We start from the raw sequence: 19,128 nt of genomic DNA on the forward strand, positions 1-19,128 counted from the left end.
ATTTTCAAGAATTTTGTGTACATGGAATCATAGAGTAGGTTCTCTAATTTGCCTGGCTTCTTTTACTCAGCTTATTTTGAGAGTCATCTGTATTGTTAGGTGTACTAGTAATCAATTATTTTCTTCTGATGGGTAGTATTCCATCATAGTGTTACAGCGGAATGCTCTGTTTTATTTTATTTTTTAAAAAATCAAATGCAACTTTTTAGTGTTTGAGGAGCAAGTAAGTCACTCCTTCTTGATACTTTACCTTACAGTCTGAAAAAGCTACAAATTTAGCCTGGGCTTCTTTGGCTCGTACATGACCCTAGTCACAAGAAAAGGAAGATGAGATTGAACAGGAACTATGCTGTTCTTGGCTCTGAACTTTAAATTGAGTTGTCTGTTAAAAAAGTGCTGGCTGCCTGATATTGACCTAGTACTGTACCTCAGGGCCTTGGGAATGTGAAAGAAATAAGATGGTTCTTCCCCACAGTGATGGTTGGAGATCTGCAGTGTCTTTGCTGGTCGCTTACCCCTGAGCTGCCATCCACCTTGTGTGCCAGGTTAATCCCAGAGCAGTACTGTTCTGCCTGTGTCCCTCCTGCATTTACAAACCTTCAATGATTTCCCCTGCCTAAAACCTGACTGTTTTTTGAGATGGCGTCTTGCTCTGTCACCCAGGCTGGAGTGCGGTGGCTCAATCTCGGCTCACTGCAAGCTCTGCCTCCTGGGTTCACACCATTCTTCTGCCTCAGCCTCCCGAGTAGCTGGGACTACAGGCGCCCGCCACCATGCCTGGCTAATTTTTTTGTATTTTTGGTAGAGACTGGGTTTCACCGTGTTAGCCAGGATGGTCTTGATCTCCTGACCTCGTGATCCCCCCCGCCTCGACCTCTCAAAGTGCTGGGATTACAGGCGTAAGCCGCCGCGCCAGGCCAAACCCTGACTTCTTTAGGCTGACATCCATAACTGACTCTGGGTTTTAACCTTTCCTAGCCTCAGTTTGCCATCTATTACAATGGAGATGTTTTAAGGTAGCTGTGTTTATTAAATGAAATAAGACAGAGAACCTAGCTAGGTGCCTAGTAGATAATACATTTTCAAAAATTAAGGTTTCCTTTCCTTTTGCCCTTTCTTTCCTCCTGCCCTTTCTTCCCTCCACCTTTCCTGCCTGATTGGCCACCACTTCCCTCTATCAAATGTCCTCTTCATCCAAACCAAACTCTTCTTTGCTCCCTACACACAGTCTTTGCTTTCCTCCTTTGGGCCTTGGTTTACAGTGTTCCTTTGCTGTGGAACCAAATGCTGCATTTCTGTCCAGGTTCAGCTCAATTGCCAGCACCTCTGGGAAGTTTTCCTTGATTCCTTATTATACCTCCCATTAAGGATCGAAAAAACCAAAGTGTTTCTCTCACTCTTAATCTCAATACAGAATGTTTCATCTCTGGTCACCGAAATATGTGAGGATTGCTTCCTACTAACAGCCAGTTCTCCAGCAGACACCAGTTGAAATGCTCTATGATTTAACTCGATTCTGACATTATCTACCAGGACATAGTGTCAGACCCTACAGATTGAGGAGTCAGTCCACAGACTATCCCCTACTTAAGATACCAGTTGCTTCAGCTATAAATCTGGGATTCTCATGACTCCCTCTTTAAATTTAATTTGCTAGAGCACCTCGCAGAACTCAGAGAAACACTGTACTTATATTTACTGGTTATTTATTTAAAGGATAACAGCCAGACAGAAGAGACACACAGGGCAAGACATGTGGAGATGTCTTCCACACCCTGACACTCACGTGTGTCCACCTACCTGGAAGCTCCCTGAACCCTGTCCTTTTGGTTTTCTATGGAGGCTTTATCCCATAGGCATGATTGATTACATCATTTGCCATTGATTGGTGATCAACACAACCTTCAGCTCCTCTCCCCTTCCTAGGTTGGGGAGGAAGCTGTAAGTTCCAGTCCTTTAATCACATGGTTGTTTCCCCTGGCAACCTATCCTGACATTGTTCAAAAGTCCACCAAGAGTTGCCTCATTAGGACAAAAGATGCTCCTTTCACCCAAGAAATTCCAGGGAACTTAAGATGTCTGTGTCAAGAATCGGGGTCAACAACCAAGTATTAGAACAGAAGATTCTCCTATCACCTGTATCTACAAGAGATTTAGGAGTTCTGTCTTAGGAACCTGGGGTAGAAACCAAACATATTTTTCTTTTTCTTTTTCTCTTCTTTTTTTAAATCTTATTTTCTTTTTTTATTTATGCTGGAGTCTCACCATATTGCCCAGACTGTTCTTGAACTCCTAGGCTTGAGTAATCCTCTCACCTCAGCCTCCCTAATAGCTGGGATTGCAGGCACATACCACTGTACCTGATTTATATTTCCTATTATGTCATAATGTGACACCCCCATACATAAAGCAACACCACAAAGTAGGACTGACTTCTTTGCTATCTCAGCAGCTGCACTATGTCAGTCACCACTTCCTGCATTCTCATGTTCATACTTTCTGTTGTCTTAGGCTTTCTCTCTTGCTAGTCCCTCTGTCTGGAAGGCCATTCTTCGAGATCTTCATACGGCTCACTCCCTCACTCCGTTCATGTCTCTGCTCAATTGTCACCTCCTCCTATAGGTCTTCCCCAACCATCCCATGAGTAAAATAGGGTCTCCTGTGCCCTCTTTCTTCTCTGCCTCTTTACTCTCCTTTGTCTTTCTCCATTGCAGTTAACCCCACTTGAAATGATTTGTCTGATTTGGATTGCCCTTTGTGCCCACATGAACTCAATGTGCAGAGGGACTTTCTGTTGTCCTTGGCGTATCACCGGTGCCTGGCACATAGTAGATGCTCAATAATGATCTGCTGAACAGGTGAATTTACTACCACATTACACTGTAATCTGTATCAGATGTGCCCGGAGGGTAAGAGCAATATCAATGTCTGATTGATTATTAGATCACTTCCCACATGTTACCCATAATAGTATACAGTAAATATTTGATGGAAACACAAAGGTCAGTAGTGAGGAGCACATTTCCCAGGGTCCATGTGACTTGACTTCTGTTTTAATCTGAGGTTTCTGAGCACCTACCATTTGCCAGGCACTGCCAGACACTTTCGTATACATTGTTTTCTCTAAAGCTCACAGTGATTTTCACATCCTCAAATTTATTATTACAGTTAGAACCTTGGGATTAAGACTAAGAACCTTGGAAAAGTTCTGCAACTTCCCCAACAGCTACCTCCTTTCCTGTCACTGCTGTAGCTCCCACCCTCTTCTCTACCCATGGTCATCCTCATCCCTGCTCCTGCTGATCACTCATCTGAGGTTAAAGCCTCTCTGCCCAGCATCTTTGGCTTTCATTCATTCACCCACTAATTCATTCACTCACTCAATCCTGAGCCATCTTGTATCCTTCAAATCCTTGTTGATGGTGAGGAGATAGTCCTACCTTTTCTACCTGTACATTGTACTCCATGTAATTCCTTAAAGTCACCTGACTTCCCTTCTTCTCCTTGTGGCCCTAATTCCCTCACCCTTGGAAGGACTGGGATAGTCTCCTTTCCCCATGGTGACTTTCATGCCATGTTGAGCTGTCATCGTTCCACATTTTTCCACAGACCAGCAGGGTCCACTTCTACCACCCTCCATGCAGGTCATGTGCATTACATTGCTGACTTTGGCCCTTCACTTAAGTATTTTCCAAATCCACCTTCCCCTTAGTGATATTTCTGGTACTCCTGAGTTATGGTATAGTGAAGTAAGCACTGGAGTAGAAGTCAGAAGAGCTCACTAGGAGTCCTCACTCTCCCACTTAGCAGCCATAAGACCTGGGAAATCACCCGACCCCACTAAACCTTAGTTTCTTCCTGGAATGTGGTAACAAGGATACCCGCCCTACCTAACCACTTCACAGAGCTTATTGAGGAATGAAATGAGGTATGCAGTGGTAAGTTAACTTACAAATTATGACTGTTACATAGATGGCAGGTATAATTGGGATTACCTGTTTTCAGCAGCTTTTTCTATGGCGTGCTGAATTTTGGATCTCATTTTCACCTGAAATGTCTTTCTTTGTAGTCCCCTGGCTTCACTTGCCTTCTGACTCAGCCTCAACCCCCAGGGCAGTTTTTTCTTTAGTCCTTACACGAACAGCCTTAGAATTCTGATTCATTGACCTTCCGCCATACCCCTTCGGTCATTTCTTAGTCCTGAGTAGTCCCTACCAGACACTCAACCTTTGTGCTGCTGAGCTCTACAAAATACAAAAAGTCTTGAATTGTTTTTGTTACCTTTTCAGATACCTCCTCTTAATATTGTGTGTATAGCTGTCTCTCTCTCTCCCCTTCCTAAATTCTCTCTCTCCTAAATATGCTCCATTAATTCTTACTCTTAAAATAATTTTTTTTGGTCGTGCTTTCACTCATTTTGCTATTTTTGAATGACTTTTCTTCAATTAGATTTCAAGTCCAAGTATAGGTTTTGGCAGGACTGACTCCATAGTAAATCCAAGAATATTATTTATTAAACTTAAAGAACCCATAGAGATACTCTGAAATCTGGGTCTTCTTTCAGCTTCCGTCTTTGTCTCTCCCTTCAGCCCTTTCCTCTGTCTCCCTTGTAGGTGCATGCCTTTTCCTGTGGCAGCGTATCTGACAGTCCAGCCATGTCCCCAGAACCAAAAGAAAAACGATAACTCTTGAGAGGTGACACCCTGGATATTCTTACCCGGCAGCTTCCTTTCCTGTTGAATGCATCTCTTCAGACCATCCCTGCACATTTCATTAGATGGAAATGACAGGAAGTGTTTATGATAGGGAAGGATATACTTGGTCACTTTTGGAAGGGTCATGATTAAGATACATTGAGACTCCTTTTCTCTACCTTTTCTTCTTTCTTCTAGTTCTTTCTCATCTTTTTTTCTTGCCATTACCACAAAGTTAATTCTCAAATAGTGTCTTTGAGACTGTCACTGGCCACTCTTTATATAAAGAATGGGTCACCATTTTTAGTGCCAACTCTTATGTTTAAAATTGGTAGGCCAGGCGTGGTGGTTCACACCTGTGATTCCAGCATTCTGGGAGGCTCAAGCAGGCAGATCACTTGAGCCCAGGAGTTTGAGACAAGCCTGGGCAATATGGCAAAACCCTGTCTCCACCCAAAAAACAACAATAATAACAACAACAAGAACATCAAAAAATTAGCCAGGCGTGGTGGTATGTGGCTGTAGTCTCAGCTACTTGGGAGGCTGAGGTGGAAGGATTGCTTGAGCCTGGGAGATGCAGGTTGCAGTGAATTGAAATCACACCACTGCACTCCAGCCTGGGTGATGAGACTCTGTCGCTAAATAAATAAAATTGGTAGCAAGTCATTGGTCCAAAGAGCAACCAGCTCCCTGTTATAGCACCCCAGACTATGATAGGACATTTCTCTTTCCTTGTCTTGCTGTTTTCCAGTCTTCTTTCTGCCCCATTTCTGCCTTAGACTTGCCAGTAGTTTTCTGCTCAGCTTCACTTGGAGAAGTAACAGCAGCCAATGTGCTTCACACCCTACAAAAGGACATGCCCCTCTTTCTTTCCACGTGCCCAGAAAGGGCATTTTGGAGACAGTTGGCTAAGAGGAACTGGAAGTAGAAAGAGAGAAAGATATGAAGAGCTTGCGTGAGGCCTAGAATTCTAGTTCTTTGCCCTCAGAATAATAAAAGGGGCTTGCTGTCAGTGTTTTAGAGGTTCTAGAAGATTGGTCAAGCTTTCCTCTTAATGATTCAAGGCTGGATGATGAACCAAATATGTTACCCACTTCCTTTGTGTTGTAAGTAAGCTCCATTGTATGTGATGGAACTTGAATTGTATCCTAATAGTAAATGAAGCAAAGGGAAAAAGTAGTTGAGGGAGACAAAATGAACAGTCTTTCCACAAATCTAATATTTCACTTCTTTATAGGTGCTTCTTGCACCTCACTTCTGGCAGAGAGGAGGTGGGTATTAGATCTGGCCAATTACCAGTGCCCTGGAGGTGGCCCAGTGACTTAGAGAAGGCTGGTTTAATGGAATCTTACCTGGCATTTCCGTATCAGAATCACTTCTGGCCTTATTGCCACGCTTGAACCTGACATCCATTCTCACTGGGTTTGCTTAAGAGTAATACAAGCTGCAGGTGCTGTGTAGCATCTGCCTCAGGGATGAGCCTCTTGACTTTAGAGCAGAAACCTTGGTAAGGACATGTATTTAACCACCTGCCTCTAAGAAGAAATAGAGGCGGTTTCAGAACAGGTGTACAAATCTAAATGTCTTCTTTAAAAATCTGAATGCCACCTGCCATGACAAGCTGATCTCCCTTCTGCTTCTTAAATGGCACACTAACTTCCTGACACAAATGAAAAATATAACTATAGAACTGTTCAAAACTAGAAAATCATGTTGATACCAAGTAGCTTAATATAATGGAATATGAACTTGGCGTCACCAGGGACATGATGGGGTAACTTGCCAATATCCCAAGTGAAACTCAAGTTCTTGTACCATAGTGGCTGCCTCTCGTCTTGAAGGACTTGCTCTTTAGAGAGGAAGCTCATTCCATGTTCATGCAATGTTACAGTTAACAACTAGTCCTGTGGCAACATACTGCCTGCTTGGAATACTGGCTTCCTTACTTACTAGCTGTTTGAGTCAGTACAAAACACTTAACTCTTCCAAGCTTTGTTTTCTTCATCAGCAAAATTAGAGCCATAACAGTAATGATTTCATAGGGCTGTTGAAAAGATTGAATGAAAAAAAAAATGTATTTAAAGCTCTTTGAGTAGACTCCCTGGCTGTCTGAGGATAGACTGCCATCATGAATGACATGGTAACTTATCTGAACTAGAAAGTTCATGACCAACCGATGACTTCAGAGGAAACAAATGATCATTGATGTCCTTCACCCCAGGAAGGCAATAGTACCGTACTGAGACAGAAATTCAGGAAAAACTAGCCAAAATGTACAAGACCACACTGGATGTCATCTTTGTACCTGGATTCAGAACTCATTTTGGTGATGGCAAGACAACTGGCTTTGGCATGATTTATGATTTCTTGGATTGTGCAAAGAAATATGAATCCAAACATGGACTTGCAAGACATGTTCTATATGAGAAGAAAAAGACCTCAAGAAAGCAACGAGAGGAACACAAGAACAGAATGAGGAAAGTCCGGGGGACTGCAAAGGCCAATGTTGGTGTCGCCAAAAAGAAATGAAGTGTCTAGCAGTGAGCTGGAGATTGGATCACAGCTGAAGGGGTAAAGACATTGCAATGATGTTATCTGTGGCTATTGTGGATTTTTCACAGGAAGATTAATAAACTAAAAACTTTCATGTGAAAAAAAAGCTCTTAAAATAATGACTGATATAATAAATATGCTTAATGGATAGATGTCAGCTCTTCCAACAATTTATTATTATTGTAATTATTATAGTTATCATGACAGTGTCTTGAATCCATAAAGAACAAATCTAACCTTTTTTTCATATGACAACTTCTTCCCTGTTTGAAAAGTGCGAAAGTCCTCAGTGCCACAAAGTCTGCGTGTCAATTTAATTCTACAGAAATGGCAAAAAGTTGTAGATGACAGTAAGTTCAAGGCACTGAGGTAGGTTTAGTATACTCAAGCCCATGTGGGGAACATACGGTAAGATATTTTTTATATCTGAGTAATGATGCCTTCTTCCCAGGAATTTCTATCCCCAAAAGAGAGGTTTTTAAAGAGTAGAAGTAAAATAAGTCTAAAAAGAAAATGGTTGGGTTTTTCTTTGCCCGCTCAAAGGTAATCCTTGCTTTATGATACATAAAAAATTTTGCTTTTTTGCGTGTCATTTATGTGATAAAATCTTAGACATTTTGAAATGCAAGTGTAACTTTTTTCAGAATCATCCCAAACGTACAAAGCAAGCCAGATATCCTCATTTGCTGATAGATGGTGTTGGGTGAATAACCCCATAACTTTCAGAGACCATGGACGATCTGGCCCGAAAAGTGCCCATCTGTGGCAGCAGCTCAGGGAGGCCCACAGCCTCTGCAGACCTTCCCACTGCTCCCCAGCCATGATGCCCAGGAAGTTCTCCAGGAATTTGGTTTTGGCAGGCCCAGGGGCTGGGAGAGAAATCCAAGAGCCTATTCTAAGGGGGTTATAACCCCATAAATATGTTTATGACCCATTTTATTGCCGACTTCTGGCTTTAAAGGCGAATCCACTGTTTTGTTTGAGAATAAAAATCTGTTTCTCTCAGACAGTCATGCAGGAATTGGTTCCCTGGGAAGATGACAGATCAAATCTTCATTAAACTGTTGAGGAATGAGGGCAAGCAGGGCTTCCTCTGGCCCTTCCCACAGTGGTTGGCAGCAGTTAGGCTAGGATGTGTGGGCCCCTCAGAGCCTTTTGTTTGGTTTCTATGGCTCTAACCTCAATTAGCTGCTCTGCATGGAGAGGAGGGACAATGCAGCTTTTAACCCAAGTCCAACGGCTTCAGTATGGGTCTCTTTTCTCCCCACTCTATCCATGGCTGGATTTAGGCCTAGGGGCCTTCTTTGTGAAGCGATTTGAGAGTCTCCAGTGAAAGTTCATTGTTTCTATTGGTGGGCAGCGGATGAGGGTATGGAAGAAAAATGTCTAGGGTCTAACAACTTTGCCTGATACTGGTTCGTGGCTCTGTCCCCTCCCTCCCAATAGTATTGAACTGTGGTCGTGCAGAAGTCTGTGCTGGAGTCACTGACACATCAGATCCAGTGCTGGCTCTGCCTTTTCTAGGCAGTTTTCCAGCCAGTGAAATGGGGTTGGTCCAACCCCCTAGAACCTCTGAGTGGAATAATTAAAAGAACAAATGTAAAGAAATTAGCGCAGTGTCTGGCGCATAATTCTTCTATCCACAGTTTCCAAAGACACATGGGGCTAAAGTCTCTTTCTTGCTTCCAGCAAGTACCCAAAGCATCTGTGGCAGTCATAAAGAAATAATACGGTCTAGCAGTCACTGAGAAAGGCTGGTTTTTTATCTCAGGAAGAGAAAAGCTTGAATTGCTTTAGCCTTGAGGTATGTACACATGCCGCTGCACATGCATACACAAGCCTGCACACATATACACCGGTTTCTCAGGTGCTTCTGACCCATAGCTGAATCGCTGAGTACCACCTGCATGTTTTGCCCCATGGCTTTGGTGGTGCCATTTCAGAGTGGACCAATGGGAAATTATTTAGCAGACCCCAAATGTGAGCACAGCTCTTAGTCATAGTCTCTTCTGCTTCGTTCCTTTCTCTAACTTAATCACTAAGCAGCTTGTTATGGCTCGTTCTCCAGAAAGGTAGAGAGAAGTCTATTGCATAGTCCTGTCTGTAAGGCCAGCTAAACCTTGGTCATGCAGGACTTCTAAGTAGGTGCTAATAGATGATGTGAAAGGAGGTAATTTTTGCCCCGAGGGAGCTAAGCTAGGAAAATAAAACTAGCACACCTGCAATAATTAGCCACCAATTAAGTGCTAAATCATGTGCTACTGACAGTGTTGGAGTGCAGTGTGGGTGAGGGGAAATTTGAGGGTGGACACTGGCTCTCTTAGTGCTTTGGCAAGATTCAGCTGTGCCTTGCTGAACAATTGAGCAATGTTGTAAAAAATACATTTTTAATAAATATGTGACAGCTTTTTCCACTTCTTTTTAAAAATATTGGATCAGAATTTTAAGACATTTTATTATAAAACACTACTACAATGTAAATGAAGTTTTAAGAAAGAAAAAAGACACCATCTCTAAATCCCAAAGCCCTTACACAGTTCATTTATCAAAGACCTTAACTCAGTCTCCACAGTGTCCAGCTCAGTGCCGAGCACACAAAGCGAGTGTCTGTGAGTGGCCACCATGACTGTTTACCATCACATGTATCCAGATATGGCTTTGTAAAGGGTGCCAGACCAGCACCTCTCACATGCCAGGTTCTCCACTGCCTTATTGCATTGGATTCTTCTCACGGTGCCGAGAGGAGGTGGTGGTATGCTGAGGCTTGGCATGGTTGAATAACCAGGGGAGTGCTGAGGAGCATCCCACGTCGGAGTGTGTAGATGTTTTTATTAGGCCATAGAGCCTCCCTGAGATACGACAGGATAGACAGGTGGATACCTAGGGAAAGTACTTCTCCCCCAACATGGGATGGTGTTAATATTCTCCCTCTCCCTCCTGTGGAGGAAGACTACCCTTACCCTACAAAGGGCATTTTCATTCCTAACATATCAGTGCCAACAAGTCCTGTGGTTTCTGCCCACCTGACTTTCAGGTAAAGCAGGCTTACCTGTTGGTACTTGTGCAGCTTTGAAGACTCGGCTGTGGGCCCAGCTGGTCTAAGACAAATTAAAGCTGACTCAGGTTCTCCTGTCTAGGATTTCCCCCACCCCTTCTCTGTCTTTCCCACTAAACAGTTTAAGCCATAGGTAGGCTGGTTGATCCATACTTTTGGTCTGAGTTCACTGTATGTTTTAGTTTCCTAGGGCTGCTGTCACAAATTACCGCAAACTGGATGACTGAAAACAACAGAAATGTATTCTCTCACAGTCTTGGAGGCTACAAATCCAAAGTCAACATGCCAGTGGGGTTTCTCCTAGTTGCTGGCAGTCCTTGGCTTTCCTTGGCTTGTGGCAGCATAACTCCAGTCTCTGTCTCCATCTTCCCATGACGTTTTCCCCTGTGTCTTTATGTCTCTTCTTATAACGACACCAGTGACTGGATTTAGGGTTCACCTTAATCCAATATGACCTCGTCTTAACTTGATTACATCTGTAAACACCCTATTTCCAAAAAAAGTCACATTCATAGGTTCTGCGGATTAGGACTTTGACATCGTAGTCCATTTTGTGTTAATTTATAAAGAAAAAGATATTTGGCTCATGGTTCTTCAGGTTGTACAAGAAGCATGGCTCTGGCATCTGCATCTGTTAAGGGCCTCAGGCTGCTTCCACTCATGGTGGGAAGCACAAGGGAAGCTGGCATGTGCAGAAGTCACATGGTGAGAGAGGCTGTGAGAGAGTGAGAGGGGAGGTGCCAGGCTTTTCTTGACAGACAGCTCTCGTGGGAGCTAATAGAATGAAAACTCACTTGCCCCCTTGCCTCCCCAGGGAGGGCATTGATCTATTCATGAGGTATCTGCCCCATTACCCATACATCCCCCATTAGCCACCCCCCTTCAACACTGGGGATCCAATTTCAGTATGAGATTTGGAAAGGACAAACATCCAAACTGTAGCAGACATCAGCCTATTTTTCAAGGGACACAGTTTAACTCAGTACACCGAGTGAACCCTCAAAGCACCTCAGGCCAAGTCAAGGTGATAGCAATGCTGGTACATCTTTCTTTTGGAGAAAATTGATGTCTTCTTACCTCTCTGTAGATATAGTTGAGTTGATTCTGTTCCTCAACTGTGGCTTACCAGTAGTACTTATGTTCAAAATAGCTGACTGGGATAAATGAACCTGGGAGCAAATCATGCCCTTTTCCATTCCTACAGCCAATTAAATGTGAGTACATGAATGGAGGTTTTGTTTTGTTCACTTCTATATTCCCAGTATCTTGAACTATTAAAGCCACCATCAGCTTGAGACAAAGTAAAGCCAATCATCCCTGAAGTTATTCACTTGATATTGATTGAGCAGCTGCAGTTTGCCAGGCACTGTGCTTGGTGTGGGGTAAAACAATGATGAAACTAGTAGTGATTGTAACTTACTGAGTATCTACTATTTGTCAGACACTGAAACACACTCTTTGCATACTTTATCATGAATTCTCATAAAAACTATAATGTAGGCTTTATCTCCATGTTATAGATGAAAAAAACAGGGTCAGAAGATGAAAAGCTTTGACCTAAGTCTTAGAGCTCACAAGTGACAAAATTAGGCTTGAACTTGAGTGCTGTGCTGTGGACCAGTCCTTCACCACTCTTTGAAGGTTTCTGAATGGTGTTTTCCAGTTGTTGTTGTTGTTTTACAGAAATCTGAGTAGTTATTTATTAAAGCAAATAATCTTCTCAGTAAAATAGATTTTAATGAAATATGTAGGTTGAAAAAATATATGCTAACATATCATGACCAAAACAGAAATGGGAAATGTATGCTTTCATTTTACATAAGTATAAACCTTAGTATTAATAGCATCCCAGTTAATAAATGAGGAAGAAATGGAAGAAAATCATTTTTCAATCCCTAGGAAATAATACCAAGCCATTGATTTTCAGTGGCTGCTAAGTGCACAAATACCAGAACTTACCAAACGCCAGTTGCCTCTTGATGGAAGCACGTAAGACTGCCTTTCAACTAGCTAGTCTGTCCAAAAATCAAATCTAAATGCGATCAAGCTTCTAAATCTAACTATAAATTCCAAAGGGAGAGGGACATGTTAAGTCATACCATGATCAAAATGTAGATTGTGGGACATTTTCTGGCAAAGAACCAGGTTCTTCAACAAATAAATTGCAAGGAAAAAGTAAAGATGGAAAAAGAATGTTTAGATAAAACGACAACACCTATGAACCAATTGCAATATTGACTTGAACAAAGTATAAAAAAAAATTTGACATATTTAGAGGAATTTGATACTGCCTGGATACTGGATAATATTAAATCATTATAATTCACATTTTATTTTATTCTGAGATGGAGTCTCGCTCTGTTGCTCAGGCTGGAGTGTAGTGGCACAATCTCGGCTGACTGCAGCCTCCGCCTCTCAGGTTCAAGCAATTCTCGTGCCTCAGCCTCCCAAGTAGCTGGGATTACAGGCATGTGCCACCATGCCTGGTTAATTTTTGTATTTTTAGTAGAGATGGGGTTTTGCCATGTTGACTTCCTTACTTAGGACAGTGGGTGGGGAGGAATAAAAAAGAAAGAATTGGCAGGAGTGCAGGAGGATCAGGTCAAAGCTCTACATCCCAAATCAAGCTAAGGTCCCCAGTAATATCTCAAGCTATGAAGACAGTACTATAGGAAAGTATTGATTCACATTATCCCTCGACAGTTTTCCTAAGAAATGAGTCAGTCAAATCATTCCTCAAATGACCTTTTAATTCTAAAGAGGCAGGCAGGGTCAGCTATTTCCAGTTAAATGAGTAACGCCTGTTCTAACTTGTATATTAATATTGTGTCAAATTTGTGATACAGCATGTTTGTATGTACATTGTAGAGTATGATGGAGTTCCTTGTGTAATGCACGTTTCAAATGTGGGCACATTTTAAAATTGTTTCATTACTGAGACAGTGTAACAAGGTATATACTTTTAGAGAAGATCCACACAATCTTCTGGATGTTCTTTCCATCATCGGTAAAAAGGAGGGGTTGTATGAGCCAGTCTCACAAAATCTGAGTCATGGAACATCATTTTACTATTTTACATGATTATGAGATTTATTGTTGTATCTCTGTTTTTACAAGATTTTGTTGATTATGTCTTGAATTTGTAGGAAAACAACATGAAGTCTTGGAACACAACCTGCAATTACAACATTGTTCCAAGGGACAGTAGGATCCACTTTATAGTGTGGCTTTTAGGAACACAGTGTGGCAAAAATCAGGGTGGCCAATGTCATGTTTGCTTCTTTAATAAAATGTCAAGCATTTATTTTGCCCTTCTTATGTGCCGGGTACATACTCTGAGGTGGCTCTTTCAATCTCTAAAATGAGGATAATCATAGCAACTGATTGCTGGGGTTGTCGAGGGTAAGGCTTTATTCATTTAATACATTGGGGTGAGAGTCAGAGCTGGGAGAGGGAAGAAATTCGTTTCTCTGTCACTTTTTTTTTTTAACCCATAGAGTAAAACGTGTAGTATCTGTTCAATTGTAATCATGTTTAAAGGGGTGTGAGTCCCTCTTCTTTCTCCCTTCTTAGTCTGCCCCTCTGTGCATACTGTGGCCCATGTTGTGGATGCTTCTGTAAAGTGGTAATCCAATATTTTAGACCTAACTTTTACTTTTCTTGACTCTAACTTGCCCAAGCAATTCTATATGCTGATGTGGAAAATCTCAAACGTATCATTAAATTTTTTTTAAGTGCCAAATAACACATCACGGTATCCTTTAATCCCAGTTATGCTGTTTTTAAGAGGATAGTCATATGTGCTTTATATACATAAACATTTCTGAACCAGATACATAAGAAATTGCTAACAGTGGTTACCTCTAGGGAATGGGACTGATTGTTAAGAATAACAGAGAATTTTTTACTTTTTATTTTATGCCCTTATATACTGTTTGAAGTTTTTATAATGAATTTTTTTATAAGTTCAGAAAAAAAAAAAAAGAGGAGAAAAGAACAACACATCTCTATAATACTGTTTCCCAAACTCAGAAGGTCCCTTCCCTTCTTTGGAAAGGGAAACGTAGCGCACTGTAGGTCCTGAACCTGGAGAGTCACAATGGATATATTAGCATACAAAAGGCTATGAGAAGCTACAGTAGAGAAACCTACGTAGTACATTTTTCCACTTTTATTGCACTTATTAAAAACCCACAGAATTACGTTTCATGGCGTATCAGTTTTGGAAACGTTATAAAAATTGAAGGAAAGGTATCTAGCCTTAGGTCCGCTGCAGGTGGAGGAAAGGTGAGTGTTGGAGTGGTGAAGGGCATTCCTGGCTGTGTGGTGCGAGGATACCAGGTCTTGGGTTCAGGCAAACCTGGGTCCAAATCCAGGGTCTCCTATTCACTAACTGGCCTAGCATGAGCCAAGTTCCCTAACCTCTGGCTCTCAGTGTGCTCACATGTGAAAAAGGAACAGTTATCCTCCTTCAGAAGTGCATTTTCAGGGTTAATTGAGGCAAGTACCTGTTCCTTCACCCTCTGCTCCATCTTGCTAGGCTGTATGACTGCCATGCCTTTGTTTATGAACACCCATGCTTCCTCCCAAACCAACAAATTAGTATCCATTTGTGAAAGGCTTCGTTTCAGGATTAATCAGAGGTCAGGCTATTAAATAACAACTTCTTGCATTTACAATGTGAATCCATTTCTAAAATCTTGATTTATAGATACCTGCTTCAAGATTGTGCCTCTTGGACAAGGCAAAGTCCATAGGCACTGGGAGACTGTTGAGAATCCTGTTTCTCTAAAATTCAACTAAAAGTGAGACTCCAGAAACTCATTGTTTAAATCACATCCAGGTTTGCTTGCTCCAGGCTCTTCCAGACCCCTGCCCCAGAGTAACCCTTCACTCTCATTTCCTATGCCAGTGTTAACACTCTAACTCAGAGGAAACAAATTTCAGAGTGAAATGCAAAAGGATGTGTGCTAAAGCACTGCCTTTCGAAGTAACCTTTGCATTAAGCCCTTAGAATCTAATTACCCAAGTGTTATTTGCCTCTCTTAAGTACCCATGCCCATGCAGACTGAGCTTAAAGTTCAGGAAGTAATCACAAAAGGAAATCAGAAGGGAGATCTCAGGCTCAGCCTCTGAAGACTCTCCTGTCTGCGCCTGGCCTCTCCCTCCTCCTGGGTGTGTCTGCCTGCCCGAGAAGGCCAGTGAGTAACCTGCACATTTTTTTTTCATCTTGGCCCTTCCCACCCAGACAAGAGGACCGAGTGGCAGACAGGCAGGCAGACGGCAGTGAGTCCTGTTCAAGCATGCTCGGAGCATACCTCCACCCACACCCACCGCCTGGACCCCTCACCACCCTCACCCCAGCCCAGGAGGAGCCAGAACCCCGACGAGGGTCCGGAGGGGGCCTCCGCTCCCAAGGGTAAGGGCTGCCCGCAGCAGGAACACTTCATTCATTTTATTTGCTTTGGTGTTGGCTTTTCTTTTTGATTGTGTTTAGATGGCAGAGTTTCTGAGACAATTGAAGGTGTTTTGTTTGGTTAGTTCTCGGTGGTCCCAAGACAAAGAAATGTCTTTTCGCAGGAGGGTTTATTAAAAAGCTGTAACCCGATAGCCTGGCCTTGGAAGAAAACTTAACATACTAATTACCTCTAGTTAGTACAGCGTACCCTTTTGGCACTGTAGAAAAACAAAACAAAACAAAACACCATATTGCTTACCAAATAGGTTTTGAGGAAGAAAAAGTGTGAAGGACTGTGGACATTTTAATAGATAGGCACGTCTGACTAATGGAAATGAAGCTTAAGTATCACGATAGCTTTGTAATAGACCAAGATGATGTTTTGTCTCAAACAAACAAACAAACAAAAAAGGCCCTTTATTTAAAGGAGTTAAGTGTTGAACGAAAGATGCAAGGTGGGGTTTGAGGAAAAGAGTTACAAGGTAAGTCCAATTAAGTATGTGTGAACATGAAGGTATTGAATTAAATCTGTCGTGCTATGGGAAGAAAAAGGTCTGTGTTCAATGTGGAATTTGGGTGGCATTTAAGGGAGAAAACTGAGATCTTTGTATAGTGTGTCGAGAATTCTTTGAGAGAATGGTGGGGAGGCAAATGGTGGAGGCTGGGAAGCAGGTTTTGTGCAGGGAGCTGGTGCCAAGGCCCTCTCCCTCAGTTGCTGTGGGTGAGAGAGTAATTCAAAGTAATCAAGCACTGTATTGTTAACAGGCTTCTGTGTCTCAAATATTTATTCTAAACACAAGCCGTTGATTGCACTGACATGTGAAGGAATAAAGTTGCTGCCTCTGGTTCCTGGCCTAGCTTTAATACCTGGCAAGATATTCATAAAAATGTAGGAAAGACGAGGCTACATGTAAAGTAAATTTGAGGAATTACATCGTGTTTATATCAGAGTGTGAGGATGCTGAGCTAAGGGGTTTTATAGGAGAGCGGTATGGGAAATGCAATAGAAATTGCCCAAACCAGAGGTACTGCCATGACACCTGTGAAGGTTTGACCTGTGCCAGATGACTCTGAATATGCAGCTCAGGTTTGTTTTAGGCAACTCTGTGTAGGCAACTTCAGGATTCCCTGTACGGAGCAGCCTATGCTTAACATGTCTAGGTTTCTAGAGCTGCAGCAAATCGCCCTAAAACACAATGTACCAAGAAGGCACATCTGAACTTCCTGGCATATAAGAAGTCTATGAAGTCAGCTGTGAGTGAGGGTATGAGTGGGGAGGGTCACAGGTAGGGTGAAAAGTTCTCTCTTAGGGTGAATGCCCCTCTTCTAAGTTTCAGGAAAGTGCAGTGTGTCTTTTGCTGGAGGTAAATCAGCAATGCTTCATCATTGGCATGCCCAGTGTTCCTGTGGTGATAATGCCAGTAGTTTGTTTTTTTGCGGCTCTAGTTTCCCCTTGGCTGATTAATCAAAAGCATAGATTGCTTGCAGCCCCATCAGTCAGCTCATTAGAAGACAATCCAAGAATGCCACTTATTTGGAGGCCAAGTGAGCAAGAAGTGGGGGGTCGGAACCATGATGATGATTTTGCCTAGAGACTGCTGTTCCAATTTGTGACTTTTCAGTTGTGATTAAAAAACAAATAGAAGCCACTCTAAGTCGCCCATGCAGTTAACGGCACTGATAGCCATCCTGACTCTCGTAGGCATTTGTACATTGGATACTATACATTACGGTACAAAACCATCACCACCCCAAATGTGCTTCTCTCCCAGAATCAGTGCTCAGGAATAGAATACAGGTTAGAAGAGTGTTGGCAACATTTCCTCCATGTAGTGCCAGGCCCCTGTTAACTTCGGTAGGGATGGCACCAATTCAAGAGGTGGAAGAAGAGACCCAGGGCCAGCAAACATGACAGGTTTTTATTAGGGGTGACTTACGTAGAGGGACAGTCCGGTTGCAGCAGGCTGAACAGGAAAACCACAACCACTTACGAAAAGCAAAAACATGCAGTTTATATAGCATTTTCACTTAACTCCCTCCCCCTAACCTCCACCTGGCAACCTTCATTTGACCCAAATCAAAAGGCCTTGATCCCCTGTATGGTCCAGGTTCCATGGGATGGGATGGGGGCTTCAAATGTTCCTCATGGATAAGGAATGGATCTTTGGGTTGGTTGCTCCCAGAATCCTTAGCTCAGAACTCTGAACACATTCAGGTGCATCTGTCATACACTCCCATTCATGGCCTGTTTGGTATGTTTTTAGAACTTCCTGGAGTTTCTTCATGAAGCACATTGAATGCAATATCTGCTTGAATTTGACTTTTCTAAGGCAACTGTATGGTGAATTTAGCATTTCTTTTTATTTCATTGTGTTTTTCGTCTACTCCTGTTGCTTAGTCCTTTAAGCAGTGATCCTACTAAGCAGATTGAAAACTGTGTATACATAAAGAGGCACCTAACTATGGACTTGAGATAGCCTTGCCTTTGAGCAACATGTACTTTCTCCTTACCAGTTGCTGAATCACCTCCAAAAAGCCTTCAGACAATACCCAGCTGTAGCCACCACTCTACCATCCTGTGTTTTCTGGTTTCTGGAAATCTTTTTTTTTTTTTTTTTTATAAAGTAGAAACAGGCTCTCACTTTGTTGCCTAGGCTGATCTTGAACTCCTGGGCTCAAGTGATCCTTTTGCCTTGGCCTCCCAAAGTGCATGGTGGCCAGGCATGAGAATTTGAAACATTTAAAGAATTTGAGTGGAGCTATCCAGAAGGTCATGGTGATTTTTCTGAAAAATAGAAAGCAGCACCTTAGCTGTAGAGATGCTAGAATAACTGCTGTGACATCCTAGACAGGGTGCATGCATCTTGGAGCTTGGATCAGGGAAAATAGTTGTGGATTCAGGCCCTGCAGTGTTAGTGCATTTTCTAAGTGATCACAGTCTGGCAAGGGTGAGTCAAGAAGGGCGGTAGAGTGAAGAGGGCCTAGAAAACAGCTGGTGAATAAAATCTAATTAGCATCAGCCTGTAGTCTTCAAGGAGCTCCAGTTTCCTGTTCCTTGGGGTTATTTGCTGGTCTTGTGTGTTATCTTTTCCTGTAATGTTTTTTCTTATGCTTTGGTGCTCCTCATGCTAATGCTCTGGGGTCCTTTAGAGGGTGTGGCTCTGATGATCATTGTCACATTTCATCTGTAGGCACATCCGAAACCAGGAAGAGACATCACAGAGACCTGTCCTGAACACATCCTCTTAAGAGGGGTGTGTTATCCAGTCTTTGTAACCCCAAAGGATAATACAAAATAGTGCTGAGGGTAAATAGATTGCTTTCGCTTTAGTTTCAGACTAAGATCTTGAGGATTAAGTAAGATGTGT

At 42.4% G+C, this 19,128-nt stretch overlaps 1 protein-coding gene and 1 pseudogene across 2 annotated transcripts in view; both read left to right on the forward strand.

Moving 5' to 3' along the window:
* The window catches only part of STON2 (stonin 2), a 177,211-nt gene that overhangs the window by 97,782 nt on the left and 60,301 nt on the right, over positions 1-19,128 (forward strand). The gene's annotated exons all lie outside the window — the stretch shown is intronic.
* Positions 6,823-7,353, forward strand: LOC105517090 (annotated as a pseudogene). Its single transcript, XR_001002612.1, has one exon. The product of XR_001002612.1 is annotated as a 40S ribosomal protein S24 pseudogene (transcript).

This window comes from Colobus angolensis, unplaced genomic scaffold, assembly GCF_000951035.1.
Source record: "Colobus angolensis palliatus isolate OR3802 unplaced genomic scaffold, Cang.pa_1.0 Scaffold3, whole genome shotgun sequence".
NCBI classification, from domain to species: domain Eukaryota; kingdom Metazoa; phylum Chordata; class Mammalia; order Primates; family Cercopithecidae; genus Colobus; species Colobus angolensis.